Consider the following 11,778-nt stretch of genomic DNA (forward strand, 5'->3'; position numbering starts at 1 on the left):
ATCTAGGTCCGAGGGTGCAACCTTGAGGAGGGAGAAGGTGAGGCCAGGTGGGCATTCGGATGAGGACCCCACAGTGGCAGGCAGGTTGGGCAGACCCCTTCAGAAGCTTCTGGAGGAAGGGCCCTGGGTGATCCATGGTGGCATGCCCTATCCTGGACTGAGGCGTATGACTGCCGGTCCTCAGAAGAAGTTGGGTGGCCTGGGGCATTCCCTGGGGGAACTGGCCACATTTGTGCACCAGTTCAAGTGAAATGGGGTAGCACATGACTCTGGATTGCAATACCTGATGCTGGTTCTTGGCAGCCCCTGTTCTCTTTTCTCTGCCACTTGAGCCCAAGCAGACACATCACAGAATGAATAAAATGAACCTGAGCTCCTGAGGCCACACCCCCAGGATCCTGGAAGGCTGCCATGGCAGGTGGCTGCACCGAGGCCTGCTGGGGACTTGGGCCTGACCCCAGGGCAGGCCCCCTCTCCTGCCTCGGCACTGCGGGGCTAGGTCTGTGACTGAGGAGTTCCTCCCCTGGCCCTGCTGTGTCTGCCAGGCCACTCGCCTTTTGGAAGCTTCCCATTGGTTCCACCTTGCGCCATTGGTTTTGATTCTGTAGCAAAGACAGGCAGGCAGTGGTTGGGATTAGAAAAGAGACCTGTTTCTCACGTGTAGTGGGTGGCGGAACTGCCTGTGTCCCTCATCTGTTGGAGCCTCCCAAAGGCCAAAGCCTGAGGGGCGGGGCAGGCCGCCATGGTGGGCGAGCGGGCGAGTGGCACGTGTGCACATGCTGGCGTCTGGCATTTGCAGATGGAGCCGGCTCCACACCTGCCACCACCTCGGAGTTCTTGGAAACTTGGGATGGACCCACGTGTGACCGCTGTGGTGAGTGAGCTGTGCTGGTGTGGAGGGTACCGGCAGGCCCTGCAGCAAGGCCTAGGAGTACCTGCTGCCTCAGGCTGGCCTTGGCCACTGCTCTCAGCTCCTCCTCTGCCCAGACAAGCCCTGCACCTGTCCACAGGGGAACTGTTGCCGTGTGTGGGAGACTCCCTTATGTAAATAAAAAGCGTTTTGGCAGAAAAAAAAATGAACCTAAGCTCTGTGGAGCAGCCTCAGTGGGCAATGCCTTTCTAGTCTTAGAAAGCCACCTGGGGCTGGATACTTCGCCCACTCACAATGCCAACTCTGACCCAGGCCTACCAGTGGCAATTCCAAACCTTGGTCCTTCCCTAAACTCTCTTCCTTCTGCTTTGTCTCTGATGCTCACATGGGTTTTGGGGATCAAGGGAGTGATGTGTGGATTACTTGCACAAAACTATACCTTTCCACCACTGTACCCTCACCTGGAGAGTAGTTATGTCAGAACAGTTCTACCTAATATTTTATTTCGTTTAGCTGACAAACCAACTCCTCTGTATATCCATACCAACTCTGTAAATGTTGATGATATTTCAGAGTTATCTATGACCAATAACCCTTCAGCACTAGATCCCTAACAGTCCAATGGAAATGTTGAGTTAGAACCAGGCATTGTTTCAATAGACTCTTACCCTGTGAACACACATGGTGCCCAAAATCTTCATCCCAGTGATGATGCATTGGACATAACAATCACTATGGAGAACGTTTCTAGGGTAAACAGCCCAATCTCTACAAATGGGATGGCAGAGGAGCTTATAATGGACAGTGTTGTAGGCCAGGATTCCCAAATTCCAAATGACTCCTGAAGTCATGAATCTGTCTGTGGATTCTGTAAGCAGCAGCCTTGCAGCAGACACTGTAGGACATGGTGTTGTGATACCCATTCATGGGAATGTCCTGAAGCTGCCTGTGGTCATGGATATAGGCCACATTGCAAGTCGGGTCAACAAGATGTCTGATAGTGCCCTCAGTTACTCCATTCACACCATGGCCATCAGCACTAACTCTGTAAGCATGGCACTCTCTACCTCACATAACCTTGCCTCCCTAGAATCTGTTTCTCTCCATGAAGTTGGTCTCAGCCTAGAACTCTCCTCTATCACTCAAGATGTTGCTGTGGGGACAGGTCATGTAGTTGCATCTTCAGACAGCCTTTCTTTGGTACCACCTTCACTGCAAATGGAAGATTACAATTCAAAGAAGGAAAATATGGCAACCATGTTTACATTTTGGTGCACTCTCTGTGGCCTAGCCTATCCCTCAGACTACCCTGATCACGGTCCAGTGACTTTTGTTTCTGACACTCAAATAGAAAGCAGAGCAAGGCTTTCTCTCCCAAAGAAGCTTGTACTCCACCAGTCAATTGTGGGAGCAGAAGTTGTTGGTGCCTTCCCACTGGTAGGTGTGTGGACTAGAGAAGCCATTCCTGCCAATTAGAAGCCCAAAGCAAGTTCACTCCATGGAAGGAGCAGATTAGACAGACAGGCAGTTAAACATATCTGGAAGATTTGCCACAATGGTATCCTAGAATTCTGCATCATTACATCTGCTGGAAATGAATGTAATTGGAAGATGTTTGTGCACAAAGTCAGGAACCAGGAAGAGCAGAATTTGGTGGCTTATCCCCATAATGGGAAAATCTACTTCTGTACTTCACAAGATATCCCTCCTGAAAATTAACTGCTTTTTATTGCAGCCAGAATTATGATCAGTAGATTGGTGTTCCTGTGCACCCAGATGTGCACCTCTCTAACTGTAGCAAAGAGTGCAATTCCTGAGTTCAAAGCCCACCTAACCACACATATCTATAACCATCTTCCTAGCCAGGGCCATGGCAACAGCCATGAGCTAAACCAGAGCAAAGAAAGGACGTGGAAGTGCTCAATGTGCCCCAACCTGTTATCTCTCATTCCAAACTTCATATTCACTTTATGGGTCACACGGGCACGAAGCCCCACAAATATGACTTCTATAGCAAGGCTTTTAATGATCCCAGCAACCTGCAGACTCACCACAAGATATATACTGGTCAGAAGAACTACAGATGACCTTTGTGTGACACGTTTTTCACCCAGAAGGCTCATCTGAAGTCACACATGGTTATCCATACAGACAAGAAGAATTTCAAGTGTGATTACTGTGACAACTTGTTTATGCAGAGATGGGACCTCAAGGAGCATGTGCCTATCCACATACAAGAAGATCACATCAAGTGTCCCAAGTGTGATAAGCTGGTCTTGAGAACAAATCACTTAAAGAAGCATCTCAATTCTCATGAAGGAAAATCAGATTATGTCTGTGAAAAATTTACAAAGGCTTATCTAACCATCATCTCACCCACCACCTGAAAACCTACAAAGGGCCCATCTCCAGTTTGTTAGCACAGGAGGAGGAAAAGGTAAGGAGGAATTAGTAGATATTGTGGGGACAGAAGAATCTAGTATCAACTGTGCTGTGTACTTACCTGATGAGTCTCTGTACATAAATAAGGAAAAGAAACTACTTTGGATAGAAAATGCAAAAGGAAAAAACACAGATTACCAGTTATCCACTACAATATTTTTTTCTATAAAATGCTTGCTTATTTCCATCCATCCAAAACAGACTAAATGGAAAGAGTAAAGCACTTATTGAAAAAGTACCCTAATGAAAACACTTAGATTGACAAAAGAGAGTAGTTTTAAGTTAGGTTTATGGAGGAGAATGTCAGCTTTTCAAGTCTATTTCTTATTTTCATCCTAGTCTGGGAGATAAATTTATACCTGAGTCAAAGCTGCCTTCTGGCTAAATAAGTAAATTAGATTTATTTTTAATTCCTGTGTTATGCCATTCCCTCTCTGCCCTATGACTTTATGCTGTAAACTTGGCCCCTGCTTCACAGTTATCCCAGTTGCTTGAATGAGGTCGGGGTGTTTTGTTTTTTGCAGGCTACTGTGACTTATACTCATGTCAGAATGAATTGGAACACATTTATGTAAGCATCTTCTTTTGCTGGCAACTAACGAAAGCAGCTCCTGCCTTAGCCTCTCCTGGCTGCTGAGCTTGGCTGTGGTTTATTCCATCACCATAGGTCATGAGAGTTTTAGGGTAGACCTTGCTTCCCATATTTCCATCAGGTGCCTAGAAACCAAATTTAAAAAGAGCAGTTAGGCATTGGGCAGTTCAAGGAGAAAAGGAGAGAAATCTGGGCCACTGCCAAAAAAAAAACTAGCTTTGAAGGAAACAAGGGTGAGTCAACTGGTTATTGTTGCTTAGAAAACTTTGTAGGTTTAGACTTATCTCTGTCTCCAATAAATCCCCCGACGATTCAGACAAAGAAGACCTGAAAGTAGCTATAGAGAACCCAAATAACACCTGCTGGATTATCTACTGACAACAGACAGGTACATGCCAGTCCATGACAAAGTGGTGCCCCAGCCCCTGGAATGGAAGGAAGAGAATAGTCTATTTTTATTTAACTTAATCTATAAAAAGTACCAAGACACCATAGAAATGTTGCCCATTTTCAGAGCAACAAATGACTCCAGACACATTGGTGCATTTGCAAGATTAGAGCTCCCCAGTTGTTTTGAGTGGTGGTAGGTCTCACCAGTTAAGAATGGTGAGTGCCAAATGATTTGGAAGGTAAAGCCTTAATTGGTCACCACGTGGACCTTTTTCAGGGACCTAGTTAATTCATGCACTCACATGGTCTTTGTGTCTCTTGTGCATATCCGTGTTTCAAGAAGCAGCAGACACATCCTTAAGCTGACAGGAATGATGAAATATGCTGCCCTGCTCTAAGGCACAACCTCTAGGTTGGAACAGAGAGGACTCAGGTGGGAAGGGTTTTTAACTTTTTTTATTTTAAAGAAACTTTAAATTACATAAATGTTACATTAAAATATAGGGGATTCCTATATGCCCCACTCTCTTCCCTCCTGCACTTTCCCACATTAACAAGATACTTCATTAGTGTGGAACATTTGTTGCAGTTGATGAACACATATTGGAACATTGCCACTAGGTGCAGATTGTAGTTTACATTATAGTTTATACTCTGTCCCACACAATTTTGTAAGTTATGACAAAATATATAATGGCCTGTATCCATCATTGCAACATCATGCAGGACAATTCCAACATCCCAAAAATGCTCACATATTACACTTATTTTTCCTTCTCTCTCCCTTCAGAACCTCTACTGTCCACTGTCTCCACATCAATGATACAAGTTCTTCCATTGCTAGAATCACAATAAATCTATAGTCGAATAATAATAAGTTTACTGTAGTCCATTGTTCATTTCCCAATCTTGAAGATTTGGGGATGGTGATGACCACTTTGCCTCTAATTGAGAGAGGGCTTAGGTCCCATATGGCAGATGGATGGGACTATCTTGCTTGCAGTTGCAGACTCTCTCTGTTCCTTGGGATGGTCATTGTCCATCATCATCACCTTGTTAGTTGTCCTGGGTGAGTCCAATGAACTGGAGAGTAGGTGTTGCAACTCTGCTGAGATTCAGGGCCCAACTGTCACACGGATGGACCAAAGATTTAAGTATCTTGGACATACACCCATCAAGTATAATACTAACTATAGGTTCGAATAGAAGGGGCAGAAGAGCCACATGTAGGGAAACCACAAATGAGCCCAACTCTGCCACACTGGGGAGCTTAAGTTCCAATATAAGGCCCACTAGCAAACCACCAAACTCCTGAGCTACTCACCCTGCCTATAGTGTCTGGATGTCCCTAGAGCCCTCAGGAGTCCCACTATCTCAGACAGTATTTACTGTGGTAGTCAATGAGATCCTGCTGAGACATGCATAAGCATAATCTCTGGAATGACCTCCCAACTCACTTTGAAATCTCCTAGCTATAAAAACTCATTTATATTTACCATTTACCCCTATGGTCAAGGTTTTTTTCCAGGTACATTGCTAGTTGGTGCTTGATAGTAATCCTTCGGTGCCACGGAGGCTCAGCCCAGGAGTTATGCCTCATGCTGGGGGAAATGTAGTGTGTTCATATGGTGAGTTTGGCTTAGAGAAAGGCCACATTTGAGCAACAAGGAGGCCCTCAGGTGGTAACTCTTAGGCAGCATATAATACTAGGCTAAGTTTCAATTTCAAAAGAAAAGATTCATAAGTACAATCGTCAGTCCTATGAGGTCAGCATCACCCTCCTACTAAAACCGGATAAAGATACCAAAGAAAAGAGAATTACAGACCACTATCTCTTATGAATATAAATGCAAATATCCTCAACAAAATACTAGCAAACCACTTCCAACAGCATATTAAAAGAATTCTACACCATTATCAAGTGGGATTTATTCCTGGTATGCAAAGTTTGTTCAATATAAGAAAATCAATTAATGTAATACACCACACTAACCAAAGGAAGGGGGGAAAGCACATGATCATCTCAATTGATGCAGAAAACTAATTTGACAAAATATAGCACCCTTTCTCAATAAAAACAAAACAAAACAAAACACTTAGAGCACTAGGAATAGAAGGAAACTTCCTCAAAATGATAAAGCGCATATAGGAAAAGTCCACAGCTAACATCCTACTTAATGTTGAAAGACAAACTGAAAGCTTTCCCTCTAAGATCAGGAACAAGACCAGGAACTGTCACCACTGTTATTCAACATTGTACTGGAAGTTCTTTTTTATTTTTGTCTTTATTATTTTTATGGTACATTCCAAAAATATGAGGTCCCCATATACCCCCAACCCCCTGACCCCACTCCTCCCCCCCATAACAACAATCTCCTCTATCATCATGAGACATTCATTGCATTTGATGAATACATCTCTGAGCACTGCTGCACCTCATGGTCAATGGTCCACATCACAGCCCACACTCTACCACGTTCCACCCAGTGGGCCATGGGAGGACATCAATGTCCAGTAACTGTCCCTACAGCATCACCCAGGACAAATCCAAGTCCCAAAAACGCCTCCACATCTCATCTCTTCCTCCCATTCCCTACCCCCAGCAACCACCATGGCCACTTTCTCCACACCAGTGCCACATTTTCTGTACTGGAAGTTCTTGCTAGAGCAATTATGCAAGAAAAAAAATGACAGGCATCCAAATTGGAAAGGAAGAAGTAAAATTTTCATCAAATGCAATGAATGTACCACACTAATGAAAGAAGTTGTCAATGTGGGAGGAGTGGGGAATGTGGGAAGTGAGGTATATGGGAACCTGTTATATTTTTTAATGTAACATTTTTTGTGACCCATATATCTTTTTAAAAAGATAATAATAAAATAAAAATTTAAAAATAAAATAAATAAATAAAAAACTTTCCCTATTGATGGATGATATGATCCCATTTAGCGAAAACCCCGATAAATCCACAATGAATCTCCTAGAGTTAATAAATGAATTCAGCAAAGTGGTGAGGTAAAAGATTAACACCCCAAAATAAGTAATGTTTTTATACACAAGCAATGAACCATCAGAACAGAAAGTCAAATCAAGAAAACAATTCCAATTATACTACGAACTAAAAGCATCAAATATCTCAGGGTAAAATCTAACCAAGGATGTAATAGATTTGTACACAGAAAAAAAACAGTAAATATTGCTAAAAGAAATTAAAGAAGACCTAAAAAAATGGAATGATATTCCATGTTCATGGATTGGAAGACTAAATTCTTCCCAAAACAATTTTTACATTCAATACAATCCAATTGTAAATTCCAGCAACATTCTTTGGAGAAATGGAAAAGCTTATCATCAAACATATATGGATGAGTAAGGGGGGTCCCAAGTCATTGAGGTCATCTTGAAAATGAATAATGAACTTGGAGAAATCACACTTCCTGATATTAGCTTATTGCAAAGCCAAAATAAACAACACAGCATGGTATTGGTAAAATCAAAGCCAAAATAAACAATGCAGCATGGTATTGGTAAAATGACAGATATATAGACCAATGGAATAAAAATAAGAGCTCAGTAATCAACCCTCACATTCACGTCCAACTAATTTTGACAAGGTGGCAAGATCACTCAATTGAGAAAAAAAAATCTCTTCAAGAAATGATCCTGGGAAAACTGCAACTCCATTTGCAAAAGAAAAAAGAAAAATAAAAGGACCCCTACCTGACACCATATATGAAATAAACTTAGAAAAGATTAAAGACCTAAACATAAGAGCTAGAACTAGTGAATGCCTTGAAGAAAACATAGGATAGCATTTTCAGGACCTTGTGTTAGGCAATGGTTTCTTAGACTTGCCCCTAAAGCACACGTAACAAAAGAAAAAAGAGATAAATGGAACTTCATCAAAATAAAAACCTTTTGGTACTCAAAAGACTTTATCATCAACATAAAAAGACATCCTACACAATGGGAGAAAATACTTGGAAACCACATATTCAATAAGGTATTAATATCCATTATATAAAAGAAATCCTTCAACTTAACAACAAAAAGACAAGTCAATTAAAAAAATGAGCAAAATACTTACACAGCCATCTCACCAAAGAAGATATGCAAATGGCCAGAAAGCACGTGAAAAGATGCTGAACATCATTAGCCATCAGCTAAATGCAAGTCAAATCCACAATGAAATACCATTTCACACCCATTAGAATGGTTGTTATTAAAAAAAAAAAAAAACAAGTGTTGGAGAAGTTGCGTAGAAACAGGAACACTTGTTTGTTGCTGGTAACAAAGTAAAATGGTGCAGCCACTGTGGAAGAGAGTTTGGCATTTGCTCAGACAGCTAAGTATAGAACTACCATATGACCCAGCAATCCCACTACTAGGTATATATGCAATAGAATTGAAAGCAGGGATTCAAACAGATATTTTCACACTTATGTTCATAGTGGCATTATTCACGATTGCCAAAAGATGGAAGCAACCCATATGTCCATCAGATAATAAATGGATAAATAAAATGTGATATAGTCATACAATGGAATATTATTTGGCCTTGAAAAAGGAATGAAGTACTGATACATGCAATACATGGATGAATCTTGAAGCCATACTATTGAGTGAAATATGCCGTAAACAAAGGACAAGTGTTACGTGATCTCACTGTTTTGAAACATTTAGAATAAGCAAACTCATAGAGTCATAATTTAGTATATAAATAAAAATAAAGAAAGACAGAATCTAGTATATAGGCTACCAAGGGACAGAATGGGGTTGGGGAAAGGAAATTAAGGCTTAAAATGTACAGGGCTGCAAAATTCCAAGAAGATATTTGGGATATTTTATCTCCATTGTCTGGCTGCTAGGGAGGAAAATGTGTCCTCCTAAAATTCCTACTTAAAATTTTAATTAAACTGTGGCCCATGGCAAAATAGAAATACATTAAAATCGAATGCAAATCCACATATTTTGAGATATATTTTCAAAGGAAACAATACAATACCTGATTGTTAATTTATGAGTTAATAATATGCCTTAATGCCCTATTTTTTGTCTTTATTTTTTAATGTTACATTCAAAAAATATGAGGTCCCCATATACCCCTACCGCCTCATCCCACTCCTCCCCCCATAACATAAGTCAGCAGTGGGTACCCATGAGTTAGTTCATTATACTGTTCTTGACACTGTGTTTGATATAGACAAAATATATTTTACTTTTTGTATGTGTCTAATTCAAAAAATTGAATAGCTACTTCTTATTGTGATTGGTTTAAAACTTTGTGATTAAAAGGAATAAATAGAGAAAAAAATTGTGATTCAAAAAAAATCAAATGCAAGTGTCTCTTTGTTTATTTTATGGGCTCTCATCTCTGACTAGTTCTCAATGAAATAATTAAATGTCTTTTCAGCAAATGGACTGTTCAGGCTGTTTAATTTAATGTTTTTTATAACCTGGAAAGTGTGTGCTTTATAGTTCAGTTGATTTCTGTTCCTCCACCACCCCCATGTCACCACATACACACTTTCCTCCTCTCTCCACACACATACTGACTTGAAGGTTTCTGCAGATCAGAACAGCATTAATGCACATGAAGGCCAAAGCTCCCTCACACAGACTGGTGGCAATTGTTCAAGACTTAGTACATTGCATGTGACATTAATGGGGTCATAGAAACTTCTAGATTTAAATTGGTGAAGGTGGGAGAGCACACAGTTTAGATTTGATCTAAGGCTGATACCTGGAATATCATCTTTAGTGATCCATTGTACTGCATGAAGGGAATATTGCTTCTAAAATTAGAATCAACTTAGGTGAGGGGGTGGCAGAATAATTACCTAGGAGTGTAGAGGAGCTGTTGCTCTTCTGTTTAGTAAAACAGCATAATGGACCCTTTGATAATGAAAAACAAAGCCCAACGTATACTCTGAAATGGGGAGATCTAGTCAAAGGGGGTTTAACTGCCTGCATAACAAGCAGGAAAAAAAAGCACTTTCTGGGGGTAAAGAGATTGTTCTTCTGCAAAATTAAGAGCCCCAGAAATAAAAGATGGAAAGGAGGTGCAGGAATAGAGGAAGGTAATGGTAGAAAACAAACTCTGTGATTCTAATAGCTAACTTCTAATGTATGCTTTCTATGTGTAAGCGATTCTTTTTTTTTTTTTTTAAAGATTTATTTTAATTTATTTAATTCCCCTCCCCTCCCCCGGTTGTCTGTTTTCTGTGTCTTTTTGCTGCATCTTGTTTCTTTGTCCGCTTCTGTTGTCCTCAGCTGCACGGGAAGTGTGGGCAGCGCCATTCCTCGGCAGACTGCTCCCTCCTTCCCGCTGGGCGGCTCTCCTTAGCGATTCTTTTGCATGGTATTTGCTTGAGCAGCCACGGAAACTTATACACTTGGCTAAGTACCTTTCCCAATTATTTCATGTAATCTCTACGAAAGTCTTATGAAATAGATCCCATTTGTCTCCCCATTTTATAGTACCCATTTTATTATTTACAGACCACATTTTGTTGTGGTTTAGAGATATTGAATGACTTGCTGAAGTTCTCATAGCTAATAAGTGGCAGAGTAGGAACTCATACTTGTAATCCCCCATCTTCCTTCAAATGAAGGGTGGAAAGGATATGAACATTTAATATCTGGACCTATAAGCTCTTAAGCTTACCTAATTTGAATAATAATGATGGTTATAATTTTGGCAGATGCTAATAAGCATTAGGAGCTTATGATGTGCCAGACACTGTGCCTATTTGTTCATTTAATCATCATAACCACTTTTGGGGGGAAATATTTTTATTCACTCTATTTCACAAATTAAAATTTAAAAAACCAGAGTATTCAAGGTTAAGCAAATTGCCTAAGGTTACATAACTAGGAAGTGGAAAAGCTGTATAGTAAGAGCAGACCCCACAACATGGTGAGACACCAGAGTTTAAAGGGAAAGGGAGGGGGAGCCAGAGCCAGAAAAAAAGAGGGGAGAGAGAGAGAGAGAGAGAGAGAGAGAGAGAGAGAGAGCGAGCCTGCACTACCAGTAGGACATTACCTGCAATAGGAAGTGACCCAAAATTTTTGGGAATCAAATTTTACATTGCTGCCTATCCTATGCTTTGGCCCATCCTGAAAGAGTAAACCTCAGGCCACCTATGCTTTACACAGTGGAACTATAATAGAGTCAATAAACAATTGGTGAATGGATAAATGAATGGTATATAATTGGTAGTTTTCAACTTTTTCATTCTGTGGCACTGTAAACTCCATGTCTCTGTGATGAGTTAATTTTTTCATATGAATTTTGAATGCACTGAAGTTTTGAATATGAGATGCAATGAATAATGGAAAGGACCTAATCATGATTAGATAAATAGGATGTAGAAAAATCTAAAAGGATGGCTCTCTCAAGGCTCTGGTTGTCTTGGGAAGGAGAAATCTACTGTGGGGACCAGACATCAAGGGAAGGGAGAAAAGAACACCAAGAGGAAG

At 40.8% G+C, this 11,778-nt stretch overlaps 1 pseudogene; it reads left to right on the forward strand.

Moving 5' to 3' along the window:
* The first annotated feature begins 742 nt into the window (after positions 1–742).
* On the forward strand, positions 743–3,532 carry LOC101414690 (PR domain zinc finger protein 4 pseudogene; annotated as a pseudogene).
* Positions 3,533–11,778: the final 8,246 nt, after the last annotated feature.

The sequence above is a fragment of the Dasypus novemcinctus genome, chromosome X (assembly GCF_030445035.2).
Source record: "Dasypus novemcinctus isolate mDasNov1 chromosome X, mDasNov1.1.hap2, whole genome shotgun sequence".
NCBI classification, from domain to species: domain Eukaryota; kingdom Metazoa; phylum Chordata; class Mammalia; order Cingulata; family Dasypodidae; genus Dasypus; species Dasypus novemcinctus.